Source organism: Cervus canadensis, chromosome 3 (assembly GCF_019320065.1).
Source record: "Cervus canadensis isolate Bull #8, Minnesota chromosome 3, ASM1932006v1, whole genome shotgun sequence".
Taxonomy (NCBI): Eukaryota; Metazoa; Chordata; class Mammalia; order Artiodactyla; family Cervidae; genus Cervus; species Cervus canadensis.
In genome coordinates, this window is record NC_057388.1 from 62,763,767 (window position 1) to 62,781,817 (window position 18,051).

Sequence of the window (18,051 nt, forward strand, 5' to 3'; positions counted from 1 at the left end):
ACGGCCTCCCCTGGTGGCTCAGTGGTAAAGAATCTTCCTGCTAATACAGGAGACATGGGTTCAGTCCCTGGTTCAGGAAGATGCCACATGCTGGGAAGCAACACAGAGCCTGTGTCCCACAACTACTGAGCCTGTGCCCTAGCGCCTGGGAGCCGCAACTACTGAGCCCATGTGCCGCAACTACTGAAGCCTGCAAGGCCTGGAGTCAACAAGAGCAGCTACGGCAATGAGAAGCCTGCACACCGCAACTAGAGAGTAGCCCCCTCTTACCACAGCTAGAGAATAGCACACGCAACGGTGAAGACACAGCACAGCACAAAGTGAAAGACCCACACACAAAGAGAAAAAACCGTCACATGAATATACACACAGACACACTCTGGTGCTTATACAGAAACATTCTAAAGAAAATCATAATATTAAAGCAATCTAGTCATCAAAGTCATAGGCTGGAGGGGGTCAGGGACTAGTGGATGATCCAGATGACACCAATGGTCAATAGGAATGAGAGACTTGAAAGGTGTGTTTTATCATTGAATTGGTGGATGCCTGTACAGAGCTTTTTGATTTGTTTAACAAATGAATTAGATACCTCATAAATCAGAAAAAAAAAATCTTAGAACCCAAGTACTGTGGGAAGGGTTTAAAAAAACGTCAGTGAAAGCAGAATTTTGAACAATGGCTGTGTCAACTTTTTGTGGAATGAGGTAGAACATGATGAAATAAGAATCAAGAAAAAGAAATTCATTTATGTTTTTCTCAAATAATGGGGGAAAATGGTGTCACAATTCTTTTTAAAACAGAAACAACTTGATTTAGCTTCTGAAATGCTGGGTTATGAGGAAGTGAAGTTTAATTGCACTCTGTCATGGAGCAAGGACAAGGGTGAAGCAAGGGAGGCTCCCAGGATGCAAAACTGAGGGGTGTGGAAGTACCTGGAGTGAGTGCCTGGGCATCGCCTGCGCTGTTTTCCACTCTGATGAGAAAGGCAGCTATTTTAACCCAATCTCTTAATGATTATGGTCTGTTATCACTCAGTTCTGGTTAACCTACACTCTTTTGTCCTTGCTGCAGTGAAACAAATTACTTTGTGCTCTTATCTTTTCATGTGTTTTATCTGACGGTAGAGACCAAAGGACTCGACTGATTTGGGGGATCTCACAGCCTAGCACAATGATCTGCAAAAAACAAAAACACATCCCAGACATTAGAGTAATTTATGCCTACTGACTGGTAGTTTTTTTTTTTTTTTACCGGTAGATTTTAAGATTTACTAATGAAATGTAACTAAAGTTAAAAAAAAAAAAAAGCATTTCTCAAACTTATAACACTGACTATGAGATTCTTACATGGTATGAATCCCACTTCATCTATCTTCTGTCCAAGGGGACAAACCCATTTTCTATTAAGAGCTGGCAGGGCTTACCCTGGGTCTACCCATCCACTCCAGCCATAACTGAGCCCCATTATTCCAGCAAGAATCAGTAACAACAAGGTCCCAAGAAGGGAGTCAACAGCTGCTGTGTGGCCTTCGAACAGAGCGATTTACTTTATGATGGTTGAAATACAGTCCTATAATGGATTGCTAAAACAATCTAAAGGGGTAAGGGCTAGATACCACTCTCCATATAAGCTTCTACAAATAGAAGTTATCTGCTCATTGATTCTGAAATGCATCACTCCTGCAGTCCACTCAGCAGTTTAATGTCATTAGGCGCAAAGGTCTTTAAACAAGGTCTTAGAAGCAGAAGGCCCCTGCTAATCAGAAATTTTGCGTTTTCTAAATAGTAGACAAAATAAGACAAAACAGAAAAAGTTAGAACAAAATTGACCAAAAAAAGCGCAAAACCTTGGGGGAAAGGATGTGCCTACACAGCACGGAGTGAAGATGCAAGATGCAGCCCTCTGTCTGGGGAGGGCTGACTCAGAAACTAGATTAGCCCTAAATGACCTTTCCTCCTAGCATGGTGGAGGAGCGGAGAGGATAGAGGTTGGGCGTCCCTGAACTGAGGGAGCCAGTGAGCAGTTTCTGTCCCTTCCTATTAACACAAACCATGTGTACTTGTTTCCTGGGGCTGCCATAACAAAGAACCACAGCCTGGGCAACTTAAACAATAGAAATTTACTTTCTCACAGTCCTGGAGGCTAGAATTCAAGGTCAAGGTGTGGGCAGGCTTGATTTCTTCTGCTTGCAGATGAGCATGTCCTCCTGTATCTTCACTTGGTCTCCCCATGTTTGTGTCTGTGTCCTAACCTCTTCTTATAAAGACATCATGTTGGATTAAGACCACCTTAATCACCTTTTTAACCTTGCATGCATGCCTGCTAAGTTGCTTCAGTCATGTCCGACTCTGTGACTGTATGGACTGTAGCCCGCCAGGCTCCCCTGTCCATGGGAGTCTTCAGACAAGAATACTGGAAAAATCCCTTCTCCAGGGGATCTTCCCCACCCAGGGATCGAACTTGAGTCTCCCGCATTGGTAGGCGGGTTCTTTACCACTAGCGCCACCTGGGAAGCCCACCCATCAGTCACATGTGAGTTTGGAGGGGGACACAATTCAGCCCATAACATGTTGGGTATGACTTGATGTCGAGGCTGTTTAACCATCAACCACTTCCTACTACTGAGTGTCTCTGACATTTACCAAAAAGAACTTTGTAAGTGTGAACGAGCAACACAGCTTAGTTGCTTCATCTGCTTCGAGGTCTTCTGCACATCTTAGAGGGCCTGAGCTTGTTTGTAAAACAGGACACCGAATTTGACCCTGACTCATGATAACAGTGCGTCAAGGTCAAACAGGTATTAAAATTAGCCCACTTGTTGTCACACAGTATTATCTATAATGAAACATTCATACTGATAATTACTGGTAAATGTTAATAATGCACATGGGAATGCCACACTGCATATTTTAGCTTCTAATTTCATCTCACTGAGGACCAAAGAACTGAGCCACAGCTGAGAATTCTTTTGAGGGCCTCAGAATAGTGTTCTATAAATACAGAGAAATTTCTGGGAAAAGCACATCTCTGGTGCAACCTTGAAAATTCCTCTTATGTTGATGTCACCACCAGCAGGGGTGGCCTGGCTGTTTAATATGAGCTTTGGTGTCACCAGCAAGCACCAGAGAGGGTGCACTCTCATTCACTGAACATGAATTTCTGAAGCAGCACCCAAGCCCAGGCATCACACAGGCACTGCTTATTCCATGAGAGAATAAACAGGGCAAGGCTGGCATGTTTTCTTGCCAGGAGGCAGTCTGATTTCCCACACACTCTCCACAGTTTTCTTCCTTCCACTACCTCGCTTCCTACTCCCTTGCCAGAGCTTCCGGGAATCACCTTCTAAATAAACTACTTGAGACCCAAACCTTTGTCTCCAAGTCTGCTTTTAGGGAAACCTCAAATTAGACTGTGATCTTCTCTTTCTCACAGAGGGTGTGGAAAGAGTGACTCCATGGGAAGGTCTTCATTCAGTTGTCAACCTGTTTGCAGTAGTACGTTAGAAGATCACTGTTTTGGATAATAATACACAAGCACAGTTTTAATTCCCTTGTGGAGACCTGGGTTTGATCCCTGGGTTGGGAAGATCCCCTGGAGCAGGGAAAGGCTACCCTCTCCAGTATTCTGGCCTTGAGAATTCCATGGACTGTATATAGTCCATGGGGTCGCAAAGAGTCAGACAAGACTGAGTGACTTTCACCTTCACTGTTTTAATTGGGCTTCCCTGGTGGCTCAGCGGTGAAGATCGAGCGCAGTGGCAGGAGACACAGGAAATGTGGGTTCAGTCCTTGAGTTGGGAAGATCCCCTGAGGGCACACTCCAGTATTCTTGCCTGAAGAATGCCATGAACAGAGGAGTCTGGTGGGCTACAGTCAATAGGGTCGCAAAGAGTCACGACAGAAGCGACTGAGCACGCACGCACGATTTTAATTGCAATTGGGAAAGCGTCCATGCCAAAAAGTGAGTTTGAACGTACTCTTTTTTTCCAGGCCTGTCCTAACCTTAAGGCAGAAACCCCAAGTATGTGATAATGGACAACTACATTTGGCAGGAAAGAGAACCAGAGGTTTGGTGAAATGCACTGATTCCTGAAATCAAGAAGGTAAGGGACCCATCACCTAGAAAGTGACAACACCCAAAAAGTTACAGCAGGTGGTGGGTGGGGCGAGGGTTAGTACTCTGGACGTCAAACAGAGGGTTGGGGAACTGGGTGCTTGGGTGATCCTTGCTGGTCCTGGTTCTCCTGGCCTTAAAGTTACTCGTTCCAGAACAATGCATCCAAACACAGCTGCCATATGTCCATTCATTCCATCTAAGAGCTAAACAAGGATGCATGCGCTGTTGTGTGCTTCGAGTTTTCATATGTGATCTCAATGGTTCCTCATATTCTCCCTAGAGCCTGTGTTCTAACCCCCACCTGGAATCATCACTATTATTGCTGGTGATTTTCCACTTTTCCCCAACTCCACCCTAGCTGTCTGCAGTGATTCTCCAGGTGGGGAAGGAGGGTGATGTGCTCCCAGGGGTGGGTCCAGATCTCCATGATGGCCTTTGAAGAAGTGAGCAAAGACAGAGCACGTTTCCAGTGAGTCTTTCTCCCTTAATAACCAGCTTCTTCTTTTTTAAATCCTTACTATTGTATACAACAATGTACTTTTGGTGAGCATTTTTAGCGGTAGTTGTGAGTTAGTGGTCAAAAAGCACAACTCATTTACCAGCCCTCAGTCGTCTTTGCGGGAGGGCCCCTGAGCTACAGGAGTGGGTTGTGCCCTGTGCACTGAGCCTTCCTCCCTGTTACAGATCTGAGTCCCAGCATTATTGTACTTTCCCTGCTTCCAGTCAAACCAATAATATCTGCCAGAAAATCTGACAGTCTGCAATGCCAAAAGGGTAAAAAAGAGAATCTGTATTTCACAGATGTAAGGTTTAAGATAGTCCCTGAGTGCCTAGGATCTGATCTCTTGAGAATAGCTGGTCACCTACTCAGGAACCCACAAGATTTGTGTTTTTTTTTTTTTTTAAACCATAACACACTTTCCAAGCTGTCTCCAAAGCCAAAGGTTTTGCCTCAGAGTGGGTTTTAAAGGTCATTTTCCCTCACCATCCTCTGCAATCCTTCTGCAGACAACCACTGCGTTAGAGCGAAGAGAATGCTGAAGGTGAACATTTTCCCCTATCTGGGTGACCTCCGTGTTAGGAAGAGTTGCCACCTGGGAAAGTTTTGCTTCAGTAATTCCCACCACATCCTCTGTGCTTTGTCTGAGGAGGAAACAGCAGCTGAATACTGGGTGTCCTTGCACCCGGGCAGAGGACAGTACATGCAATAGTTTTACAAACCATTGTTAGTTATCTGGTGTTTGAGTTAGGTCTCAAGGCTTATTTCAATAAAAAGTAGCAAGGGAGATAGTAGCTGCCAGCCTCACAGCTTCCCTGACATTCCAATTCAAAGTTACATGTTGGGGTGGGATGGGGAGGGAGGTTCAAGAGGGAGGGGGCATATGTATAGCTATGGCTGATTCATGATGATGTGTGGCAGAAACCAAGCAATATTGCAATTATCCTCCAATTAAAAATAAATACAAAAATAAAAGTAATTTGAAAGAAGATTTTTTTTTAAAAGTCACCTGTTGCAATTCTAAATCTCAGAAGGAAAAAAAATTCCATAAATCAACTCAATGATTAGAGGTGACACCTCTGCTGGTAGTGGTGCTAAAAGCCTTAACATGAATCTCTAGAAAACCAGGAACCAGATTATATGGCAGAAGGAGGCAACATAGGCAATTTTAAGCAGATTCTATGCCTTCATAAGTCTTACTTTTTAAAAATTAAACAGCATGTGCTGTTTAAAATTAAACAGCTGGGACTTGCCAGTGGTTGGGAATCTGCCTTGCAATGCAGATTCGATCACTGGTTAGGGAACCAGGATCCCACACACCCTGGAGCAGCAGGGTGCCACAACTGGAGGTCATGTTTGATCACTGGTTAGGGAACCAGGATCCCACACCCTGGAGCAGCAGGGTGCCACAACTAGAGGTCATGTGCCCCAACAAAAGATCCCACATGATGCAACAAAGACCTGATGCAGCCAAATAAATAAATGAATAAATATTTTTTAAAAACCATGTTCTATTTGGTCTCAAACATCCAATGGAATTAGTGAAAGCATGCTACATAATTCCCTGCTTGGTTCTGTTAAATCACCTCTACTTTGCATATTTTGAGGTTGCTGATGTTCATTAAAATTTTTTTTATTATGGAACATTAGCATATACAAAATCTGAGTCATAGAATGAGTCCCCATGTACCATCATCCAGCTTCAACAGTTATCAACTCACAGCCAGTCTCGTTCTGTCTGTATCCTAACCTGCTTTTACCCTCCAAATCCCCGCTTGTTAAAAAAACATACATTCTAAATAAATTTTAAAAATATATATCCAACATTGTATGATATCAAAGAAAAATGCTCTTTAAAATGCAACAATATTATTAAATAAAATTAATTATAATTTCTTCATATCAAACAATATCCCACCAGTGTCCAAATTCTCCTGGTCTAACAGTAGAATTTTATAAAGATGACAGATTTATATGAGCTGAAGAGAAACCAGAATAGAGTTTTTTTTTTTTTAATTTACTTATTTTTAAAAAGTGAAACAAAGATGAATATTTTTAATGATAAAAGGTTCAATTCACAAAGAAGATAGACATCATAAACCATTAGACACCTTAACAACAAAGAAACAAAGATACATAAAGCGAAAATCACAAGATATAAAAGGGAAAATAAAAAATATATAATCATAGTGAGACATATTAATATTTCAATAGAGTTTTAAATGAAAGTTTGGGCCACAAAGAGAAAGGCCAAGCCATATCATTTGAATCTCAGCATCCCTGAGGCGCCCCAAAGCCCAAAGAACATCTTTGTTTGCTTTAGAGAGGTGCTCAGAGCCAGGGCATCTAGAATTCCTGCACAAGCATCACCATTAAACCTTCCAGGGAAACGTGTGCCCTACCCTTAGGCAGCCTCTTGGCCTGCTACTACGAAGGCTGCTAATAAAATGACAAACCAAACAGCAGCTGAGAAAACAGAGCCTCCTCTAAATGTTTAAAATATTTGAATCAGGCTGCCATTTATTTCACTAGAGTGGCTCCTATAAGACACATCCTCCACCGCTCGGGTCTCCACACACACCTGATCACAACGAATGCTGTGATCAGAGCTGCAATTCCATCGCCAAGGGCTCACTGCTCTAATCTGTGGGTGTGTCCAGGTGCCTCACGCTGGGACCCTATGGACTCAGGCCACTCAATGCAGTGTGAGCCCGTGAGAGGAAAGGAGGCAGAGCACTGAGCTAGCTCTTCAGATCATGCTATAAGGGTATGTACCAGGCACCGTGGACTTGGAACCCCTTAAACCTAGAAGCAGTAACCTTGGCCTTCCAATTTGGGGACTTTTTTCAGACTGCTGGCCTGACTCCTCACTTTGAAAAGCTCAGGCTTCCAGCCTTGATCTTGACGGCTGGTCTCTGACCTCCTGCAGCACTAACCACAGGAGCCTCTGCCCTCAACTTTGTCCCAGATTTGATTACTTACCCAGCTGTTTCCTGGTCCCTGAGATAAGAGTAGATGCCGTTTATTAAGCAGGTAAACAACAGCTTCTCTTGTTATCTCATTAGAACCTCACAACAACCCCAGATTTGTGCATTCAACACATACATGATGACTGCCTACTACATGCAGGCATTGCTCAGGGGTTAACGATATACTGAGCAAAACAGACAAAAATCCCTCCCTTTCTGAAGCTTCCACTCTAGGGGCTGTTCCCTAGGAAGCAGCAGTTATTATTCCATTTGCAGATGAGGAAACTGAGGTTCTGAGTTGCTTGATAATTTGCTAGACACCACAGAGCTAATAAATGACATAACACAGATTCAGTTTCCAAGCTATAGGACTCTACAGCCCACAGGCCTTTGTTTCTGTGCTTGAAGGAACACACCACACTGCACCATTGCATGATCCCTATTGAAACTGACAGCCTGGCACACTAGAGGCTGAATGGATGAAGACACAGGAACTGACATGCTTTTCACCTTTGTGTCTTAAATGCCGTCTGTGGTACAGGTGGAGTCCTGCTTTCACCAGCTTGAAAACACATTCACACTCCTGCACTGGGAACAGACCTTATTCAAATAGGAATCTATTATTACCATGTACAAGATTGGGTACACTGTGTTGCTTTCCCTGGGTTTTTAAAAAAAGTCTTTATGTAAAGCCAAGGTCCAAAGTCTATTCTTTTAAAAACAATAACAAATTAGAATGGGGCGGATTGTGCCAAAGGACATTTTATGATTTTAGAAATAAAACCCAGGTGTTAACTTGTGCTAGCCCTGAATGTGTTACTTCTGATCTAACTGAGTTTGCTTTACAAAATATTCTTGGTAACATGTGAATGTGTTGACAGTGTTCTGACAGGACACAACATAGAATGCATCTGGCTTTGAAGGCTTACACAGGTGGAAGATGTCGTGTTGGGTGGTTAGTTCACAGTGAGTTTGCTTTGTGAATTACAATATCTTCACTCAACTCACTAGTTCAGGAAGTTATGGTAGATATTGAGTGCTTACTATGTGCCTTGAACTGACCATGGCACAGACTCCCTGTCTCAGAATCACTCACTAATTGCTCACTGGCTCCTTTCATCCCTAGACTCATCTGTTCAGGAGAGATCCCAAAGCATTAGCAAAACCCATCCAGTGCCTGATGCTCAGAGAAGTAAGCTTAGGAAAATGGTGACTAATGCAGAGGGCACAAGGGCTCTTTAAAGATGAGACGTCAAGGACCTCATATGCAGAAAATACACAGTGAAGAATCAATGCAAGGGACAAAGTTTTGGTCTGGGAATAATCCACTGTACTTTCAGCACTTCTGTGACATGTTATTGTTGTTTAGTTGCTAAGTCGTGTCTGATTCTTTGAGACACCTTGGACGGTAGCCCACCAGGTTCCTCTCTCCATGGGATTTCCCAGGCAAGAATACTGGAGTGGGTAGCCATTCCTGTCTCCAGGAGATCTTCCCCACCCAGGGATCGAACCCATGTCTCTTGCATTGCAGGCAGATTCTTTACCACTGAGTCACCAAGGAAGCCCTAAAAGCCGAGTCATCTCCAGATTCAGGTTCTAAACTCTTCAGAAGCAGATACTGAGTAATTCTGTGCAGCAAAAGCTCAGTAAATTTGCATGACAGCTTGGTCAAGGTGAAGGACAGTCTTGGGTCACTGAACTAAGTGTGCCCACTGTGTGCCTAGCAGCATTAGCAGAGACCCCACTTTCCCGAGCCCATCAAGAGCCTAGCTGTAAACTAATGACAAGATCAAGATCAAACTGAGTTCCTTTGCACTGCACCTGCCTCTTTAAACTTGATTCTCTGCTTTTACATGGGCTTTACTCAGAGGATACCTTGCAATATGCTTTTTCTATTAAAAAAAAGAAAGAAACCAACAAGCAAGTGAGGGGAAATGATGGAACCATAAAGAAAAGAAAAGGCAAGAAAAAAATAAAAGAGCAATCTTAGGAGGAGGCTTCAGCATACAGGGAGAAACGTGAGAGCTCTGTCTCAGGTATGAGAATGGGAGACCATGGACTTCCTGGCTCTTAGATTGAAGAGGTGGTGGTACCCCTGAGAAGGTCTACATCACAGGCAGCTGGTTTCATGGCTCAGAACAGGGATTCTGGCGCCATTTTGCCGGTGTGCAAATGGCTCTGCCAGTGACTGGCTGTGTGATCCAGGCTCAGTCACTTCCCCTCAGCGCCTTAGTTAACTCTGAGAATGACACCAGTACCTGCCTCAACGTGTTACTGTGAGGCTTAACTCGATTAGGTGCTAAGCACCTTAGAACAACACAAAGCATACAGTAAAGACCACATAAGTGTTGGAGGCCATAGTCATCAGGGCTGCTTATTCCACCTGTATACACATTTGGAAGCAGCAGAGCACGGAGCAGCAAGGCATTCAGAGAGCCTGGGGAAGAAGCCAGCCTCTGCCCCGTGCTGGCTATATGACACTGGGCACCTTGGAGATCTCTCTGTGCCTCAGTTTTCCCATCTGCAAAACTGTGCTATCATCCCATCTCATCGGATTGCTGTAAACATGTGTGTGCTCAGTCGTGTCAAACACTTTGCAACCCCATGGACTGTAGCCCACCAGGCTCCTCTGTCCATGGAATTCTCCAGGAGAATATTGGAGTGGGTTGCCAATTGCTTCTCCAAAGCATCTTCCCCACCCAGGGATCGAACCCAAATCTCTTGCATCTCCAGCATTGGCAGGCAGATTCTTTACCACTGCGCCACCTAGAAAGCCCCCCAACGTAGACAATCCACGTTAAGTGAGTGCTTGGCCATTTGCTGGGAGGGTCCCAACATCCCTTGCCACTGGCTTACAGCTTTCTCAACCAGGTCAGGGCTGGATATCCGACTGCCAGCAACAGCCTGCAATTGGTCGTTTTTTCCCTTTTATGACAAGAAAGGAAAGAGCAGTTTGGGGAAAGAGGTACATGGCCCCCAAGGGCCCAGGTACACCAAATCGTAGTGGCTCTCCTCCATACAACAATGCACGTATGAAAAGACACCCCCGGGGAGGGGGAGTGATTCACTGGCAGTTTTTCTAGGAATGGTTACACTGTAATTGTAGAAGATTTCAAAGGCAAAGAGCCAGCAGCTTCAGGTATAAAATGAAGCTCCGGTTTGTAGGCTAGTGATTGCTGCTACTGAGATGGTGGAGGGTTTTGAGGGCCACCTTCTGGCCTAACAGCCCATGGCTGCTTCTTGCCATGTACCCTGGCTCAGATGCTGCGTGACAGTGGCTGAGGCTCCTAGGCACCTGTGACATTTGATAAAGGCCTCTGACGAACCCTCGCAGGCTTTTCTCGCCAAGGCATTCTGCATGGACAATCGCAGCCTCTAGAACCCCACTGCGGGCTTCTCCTTTTTTTCTTGCTACCCCTCCCACCTGACAGTTGTGAAAAAGAAACATATTTAAATACTGTCCTGAATCGCCCTTTGGAAGTATGAGTGACGGGTCCTGCCACACCTCTCTTGCAGACCATGTAAATCTGCTGCAGACGGCTTCCGTTTTTCACTGAAGCTGTGCTACTGCTTAAGGGTGCAAACAGAGAGGAGAAAGAGAAAATCATGTCCTTAAAATAACTTGGAGACAAACGTGCACTTTTGCAAACTGTTAAGCAGGGACCGAACATCAACTGAATCTTATCCTAATAGTTTGGCCTCATGCACGAGCCTTTTCCTCATCCCAGTGGTGACTGTCTACCCTGGGTAAACCAACGTTCTCAATCCCTTATTAATGACAGTAATCAAAGTGCCAGAGTGTCAGGAGAATCTGAGTGACAGTATTTAAGATTTTTAAGCCTCTCATTATTCTAAATGCACCAGTCAACATGCAAATTACCTTTTCCGGAATATAGGGTATGCAATTCTACTGAGCCTGTTTCCACCTAGGGCCCCCGACCTCTGCTTTTTTCTTAAACCACAGCAAACAAAACTCCAAAAGAGTCTCCCTTGGGGCTTCAGATATCGCTCCATTTTCCACATTTCCTTTCACAGACTGACATGTTTTTTATACCACATGAGCTCCTGCATCCTAGAGACGGTGGGAAAACCTCCCAATATTAGCCTCAGCTGGTATTTTCTGACACTGGGAAGTCTACTGCACCCATGAATCATGCAATCCTCGCACTACAAGGAGGAAAATTGTCTCACTGAGTCTCCTGAATGCAAATAAAGACTTTGGCACAGAGTAACGAGGGGACAGAACAGTGAGGGGCCACAATATGTTTCTCCTTGTATATAATTTCCCTCCAGCACTGTATTAAATGTTACCCCCTGGAACGCAGGCAGAGGAGTACCTGGCACCATGATGTGTTTCTACTTAGAGTTTTGGTTTTCATAGAAATTAAATTATTATCAAGCCAATTTCCCTTTTGATTTTAAATAAGAAGACACAGGTCCCCCCTATGATTACTGTTTCTTCCTTGCAATGTTTAAGTTGGAACAACAACATTAAAAACAATGCTACAAAAATTTGCAAATTTTCTTTTAAAATAAACACAACTGCTGTGGCCATGACCCCACTGTCAGGCTTTGTCTCAGCAACCCCATGCCAAAGAATTTATCAGCTGGTCAGAAACAGGTATAGTCCTTTTCTCTCTTGTAGACAATGTTATACAATTGTGACAAAAAAAAAAAAAAATTACAGGCCCTCAAGGAGTTCATTCTTACCTCTTGGACACTACTAAGTGGCCAAAGTAGATCTGAATACAAAAGCTCACTAAAAATTCTGCTGCATTTCAAAAATCAAATCCGTTGTATTTTCTTTAGCTCTTTTAAAAAGTTACATCCTCTAACTAACACAACAATAATTCCATTGTAAGTGGACCAAGGTATCAAGCGGGCAATTTTTATATTGTTACTGGATTAGCATATGGTCCCATCACTTCATGGCAAATAGATGGGGAAAAAGTGGAAACAGTGACAGATCTTATTTTCGTGGGCTTCAAAATCACTGCGGACAGTGACTGCAACCATGAAATTAAAAGATGCCTGCTCCTTGGAAGAAAAACTATGATAAACCTAGACAGCATGTTAAAAAGCAGAGACATCACTTTGCCAACAAAGGTCCATTTACTCAAAGCTATGGTTTTTCCAGTTGTCATGCATGGATGTGAGAAGTGAAGTGAAGTGAAGTAAAAGTCACTCAGTTCTATCCAACTCTTTGCGACCCCATGGACTATATAGTCCATGGAATTCTCTAGGCCAGAATACTGGAGTGGGTAGCCTTTCCCTTCTCCAGGTGATCTTCCCAACCCAGGGATTGAACCCAGATCTCCCACATTGCAGGTGGATTCTTTACCAGCTGAGCCACAAGGGAAGCCCACAGATGTGAGAACTGGACCATAAAGAAGGCTGAGCACCAAAGAATGGATGCTTTCGAATTGTGGTGCTGGAGAAAACTCCTGAGAGTCCTTTGGACAGCAAGGAGATCAAACCAGTCAATCGTAAAAGAAATCAACCCTGAATATTCATTGGAAGGACTGATACTGAAGCTGAAGCTCCAATACTTAGGCCACCTGATGCAAAGAGTCGACTCATTGGAAAATATTCTGATGCTGGGAAAGAATGAGGGCAGAAGGAGAAGGGGACAACAGAGGATGGTATGGTTGGGTGGCATCACGACTCAATGGATATGAGCTTGAGCAAACTCCAGAAGATAGTGAAGGACAGGGAAGCCTGGCATGCTTCAGTCCATGGGTTTGCAAAGAGTCAGACATGACTTAGCAACTAAACAACAACAACTGGATTTCAATGGGATGAGACAAAGGAATGGAGCTCGAAAGACAGGGAAGTCAGGGCAAGAAAAGATGGGAAAACAGATGATGAGGGCTAGTTTTTAGTTAGAGCCTGCTCCAGACTTCAGAAAGCCCCATCAGCCCTTTTCTCATTTCCAATAGATGCACATCCAGGGGAGGAGGTGAAGGGGAAAGATGAGAAGTTGGGAGAGAAAAAATTAAATGTTTAGCCTTGGTCTAATCCCTGGGTCTTCCAGAGCTAAGGTGAAGTCTGATCATACATATTACACAAAATGCCTCCTCCTTGCAAAGATGACATATAATAAAATCTGCCATGCGGGTCCATGAGCATAGATGTTTCAAAGTCCTGAACACTGCCTACAAAGAGTTTAACTTCATTTCCTAACCCTGCTTAGTCGCTAACTTGTGTCTGACTCTGCAGCCCCATTGGCTGTAGCCTGCAAGGCTTCTCGGTCCATGGAATTCTCCAGGCAAGAATACTGGAGTGGGTTGCCATTCCCTTCTCTAGGGGATCTTCCCAACCCAGGGATTGAAACTGTGTCTCCTGCATCCCCTGCTTGGCAGGCAGATTCTTTACCACTGTGCCACCTGGGAAGCCTATTCTGTAAGTATTAAAACAAAAAACTCCACACATTTCCACTAAATTTTTATTGATGGAATTCAAAATATAATAACTGTATATAATTTTAAAAACACAGGTCAACTAGGGAAAAGGGAAATCTTCTTTTTTTTTTAAGGGAAATCTTTTTAAGGGGAATAACAAATTGTTTAATTGGTGCTCTGTCACTGTAGCATAGAAACAGCCGGAGACAATATGTAACTTAATAAGCATGGCTGTGGTCTAATAAAATTTTATTTATTGACTGAAATTTGAATTTCATATATTTTTCATGTGTCATGAAACATTATTTTTCTTTTGATTTTTTCCCAATCACTGGAAAATGCAAACACCATTCTTAGCTCAAGGGCTGTACTAAAACTTGACCACGGGCTCTGCTCTAGATGGCAGCCTCTATTGTAGAAGGTCCTACATTCTGGATGTGTCTAGTTGCCTGCTCAAAGAACACTCATTTTTGGCAGGTTACTGCAGGGTATTGCTGTGAATTTCTTCATCACAGCAAAAGGCTTGTGATAATGACAGGTGATACGAAGTTTGATCCATATCAAAGGTACATTTTCCGCTTTGTAATGAGAAGTAGTCTGTGAGTTATACTTGGGATCCTCCGTTTATTCTGTTCCCCAAATCTTCCACTATGTGGTTTTAGGTTTGATGCATGATCCTTGCCTGAGTCAATCATTATATTGGAAGTCACAAAATAAATTTGATATGATTTTCAATGGGTACCTAGAATACTGTTTTGTGGATTACATAATCATTTTTTAGTGAACCTTCTGGTTTTAAATATTTAGATTGTTTCTATTTTTTTGGTTGCTATCATAAGTACTGCTTTCATTAATATGCTATAGATAAATATTTCTGTATACTATGATGAGTTACTTAAAGGAAATTAGTTGAAGTGAAACTTGGTCATCCACTTTTTAAAGGGATTTGATCCATATTAACAAATTGTGTTTTAGGGAATTATACCAATTTTTGCTCCTATTAAGAGTAATAAGTGCCTGATATATAAGTGCCTTTGTGGCTTACCTGGAAAACAAGCATTAGAACCAAAAGAACCTAAAGCCCATTCATCATGTCACAGGCTTCTTAAGTCATCCAGCCTTGTGTGTGATGGGGGTGAATAAGTGGGAAGGGGGTCAGTAAATAAATAAACCACTAAAAAAAAAGTGAGAAGTGCCTGATTCCTAACACTCAAGGCAACATTTAAAAAGTTCCATCACCAAACTGGTGGATGAAATGGTTTCTAATTATTTTGACTTGTGTTTATTCAATTGTAGTGAGGTTGAAACATTTGTATTTATCCTACCTGGTCACATCCTGGGCTCATTTTTCTACTCATCTTTCCATATTGATCTATAAGATCCATTATATGCTAACGCTGTTAATTCTTTGCCTAATATATGCATTATAAATATTTTTCCCAGATTGTAAAAAGATGTGTTTTAAAAATATTTAAGTTTACTTGGCTAGTTTCCTCTTAAATTGATTAGTTCCTCCATAAGAGGCATAACAAAAACAATTTAGAAATGAGAGAGGAAATGCAAAAAATTATCCAAATGTGGAATTATTTTTGTTTATAAGAACCTAACCATCTTAAAAGAAAAAGAATTCCCTAATGAAAAGTAAAATTTTACTATCAACATTCAAAATTCTCTTGATCTTTTCTATTTACTATATATATAGCTGATTCATGGTGCACAACATATGCATTGCTTTTAATTCATCATTCCATATCTACTTTCTATAATCAGCATAGTTACAAATGTAATTTTTAATTAACAATATGGCATAATGTAATTTTTAATTAACAGCTTGACAATGTAGTTCATTTAGTTCTCACAAATCATTTACGATTTAATTTTTCACTAGAATAAATAGCTTTGCTGTGCACATCCTTTGTATAAATTCTTTCTTGGTTCCTTCAGGGTTAAATTCTTGAGTCAGTTTCAAAAATGAAACTACTTGATTGTCAGAGGAGAAAGGGGTACATTCAGGTTTGGTGTTTTTTGTCAGAATACTCCAGAAGGACTCATTTAACATTTGAGTCCCGTATTTGAATGTCACCAGCACAGAATCTGCCTGCAGTGCAGGAGACACAGGAGACATGGGTTTGATCCCTGGATTGGGTAGATCCCCTGGAGATGGAAATGGGAACTCACTCCAGTATTCTTGCCTGGGAAATCCCATGGACAGAGAAGCCTGGAGGGCTACAGTCCATGGGGCTGCAAAGGGTTGGACGCAACTGAGCAACTAACACTTTCACTTTTCAGCCATGTTTAAAAGGGCTTATTTTCCCAAATCCCCAACAATATAGGTTTTGGTAAGTTTATTTATTCTAGCTAAGTCTATGGGTATATCGTGGTACTTGAAGTTATTTTAAGTTGTGCTTCTTCAGGACCAGCAGGTCTGTGTAAGACCCATATTATAGTTTTACGTTATGTTTCTTTCACTTATAAACTGTCCATTCCATGCTTTCCTTGTGTCCAATTCAGCAGTGGAACTTCAGTACTCATTCTTATTCTTTCTATGTATTGGTCAGAGAGCTTTCAGATACAACTCACAGTATGTTCGTGCTTTCTTTCCGCTGTCTTCAAGGGCAAGGGCCAAGTTTCCGGCAGGTCTATGCCCCTGCACTTCAGATATGGTCAAGGTGCCAGGCAAACGTCATGGGGTGACCTGTGACCTCAGGCACACCCTTGCTCTCACCATGGCCAGTATCTGTGGCAGCAGGGTCTCAGGCCCTCCCTTCATAACCTATACTGCCATGGTCATGTCATCTGCGGATCTGAGGGGAGGAGTGCACCTGGGTGGGGGAAGAGAATGGCAGGTAAGGCTGTATTCCTGGCTGTTGCTGACTTGGCTCACATCACCCCTGGGCAGCCCTGCCTCTGCACGCCTTATCGCCATGGCATCTGTATCTTTCATCTTCCACTGAAAACAGGAGCGGCGGTTCTTGCGCCAGACCTGGCTCTGAGTTGGAGGATGAGGACATGAGAAGTGCCCTGGGGTTTCCTCTGAGGAAGGGCTTGAGATGAGCATTAAGCATGAACATTCTTCTAAAAGCAAGGGAAGTGAGAAGATTTTGCCCTCAAGGGAGCATTTGGCGATATTTAGGGACATTTTCGATGGTCATAATTGGGGGTGTGACTAGTGGGTAGAGGCCAGGAATGCTGCTAAACAACCTGCAATGCATAGGACAGAGCCCCCACAAAATGACCTGGCCACAAGTGTCCACAGTGCTAAGGGTAAGACGGCCTGTTCTAAAACACAATAACCACTTCCTGTGCCTCTCCTTCTAAACTCAAAGCAAACTATTACACCAAGAGATAGTATCAGCAACACACACTGAAACAGACCGAATTCAGTCTTGTGCAGGAGGGGAGATTTCATTTAGAGATGTTGGTGGCACTAGTGGTAAAGAACCTGCCTACCAGCGCAGGAGACATAAGAGACAAGGGTTCGATTCCAGGTTCGGGAAGATCCTCTGGAGAAGGGCATGGCAACCCACTCCAGTATCCTTGCCTGGAGAATCCCATGGACAGAGGGAGCCTGGTGGGCAAAGTCCATGGGGTTGCAAAGAGTTGGACACAACTGAAATGACTTCGCACATTTTGTTGTGGCATTTCGTATGCCACTTCTCTTACTTGGTCCCAGAACCGGGCGGCTGAAGCCCAAGCTACTGTTATCAACATTCAGATCACAACCGGGAACTTGATGTGAGCAGGCCTCCTTGACTCATTGCAGCCTCTCAACTGAGGTTTCCCGTGAGATGGAAGAGTTGATTAGGGAGATTCAGGAAGCTTATATTGAGCAGCATGAATTAAAAATCACGTAGACATCTGTAGAGGACGCTAGGGTAGAGGGTGGGGGCTGCCAAAGAACTGGGAGGGAAATACGTGGCCAGACTGGTTTGGAGTTAGACCCTGGCACCATAGAGCTAGCTACCTAAGATGCCACCTGCCCTAGAGGAGCTGGGTGATGGCTGATTTTGAACACTTAAAACCTGCTCAAGCGTATTCCAGTAAAACAGACAGAAAAAAACCC

General features: G+C 43.2%; 1 protein-coding gene across 1 annotated transcript in view; it reads right to left on the reverse strand.

The window, feature by feature from the left end:
* WIPF3 (WAS/WASL interacting protein family member 3) overlaps positions 1-18,051 on the reverse strand; it is a 77,920-nt gene that overhangs the window by 38,406 nt on the left and 21,463 nt on the right. The window lies entirely within an intron of this gene.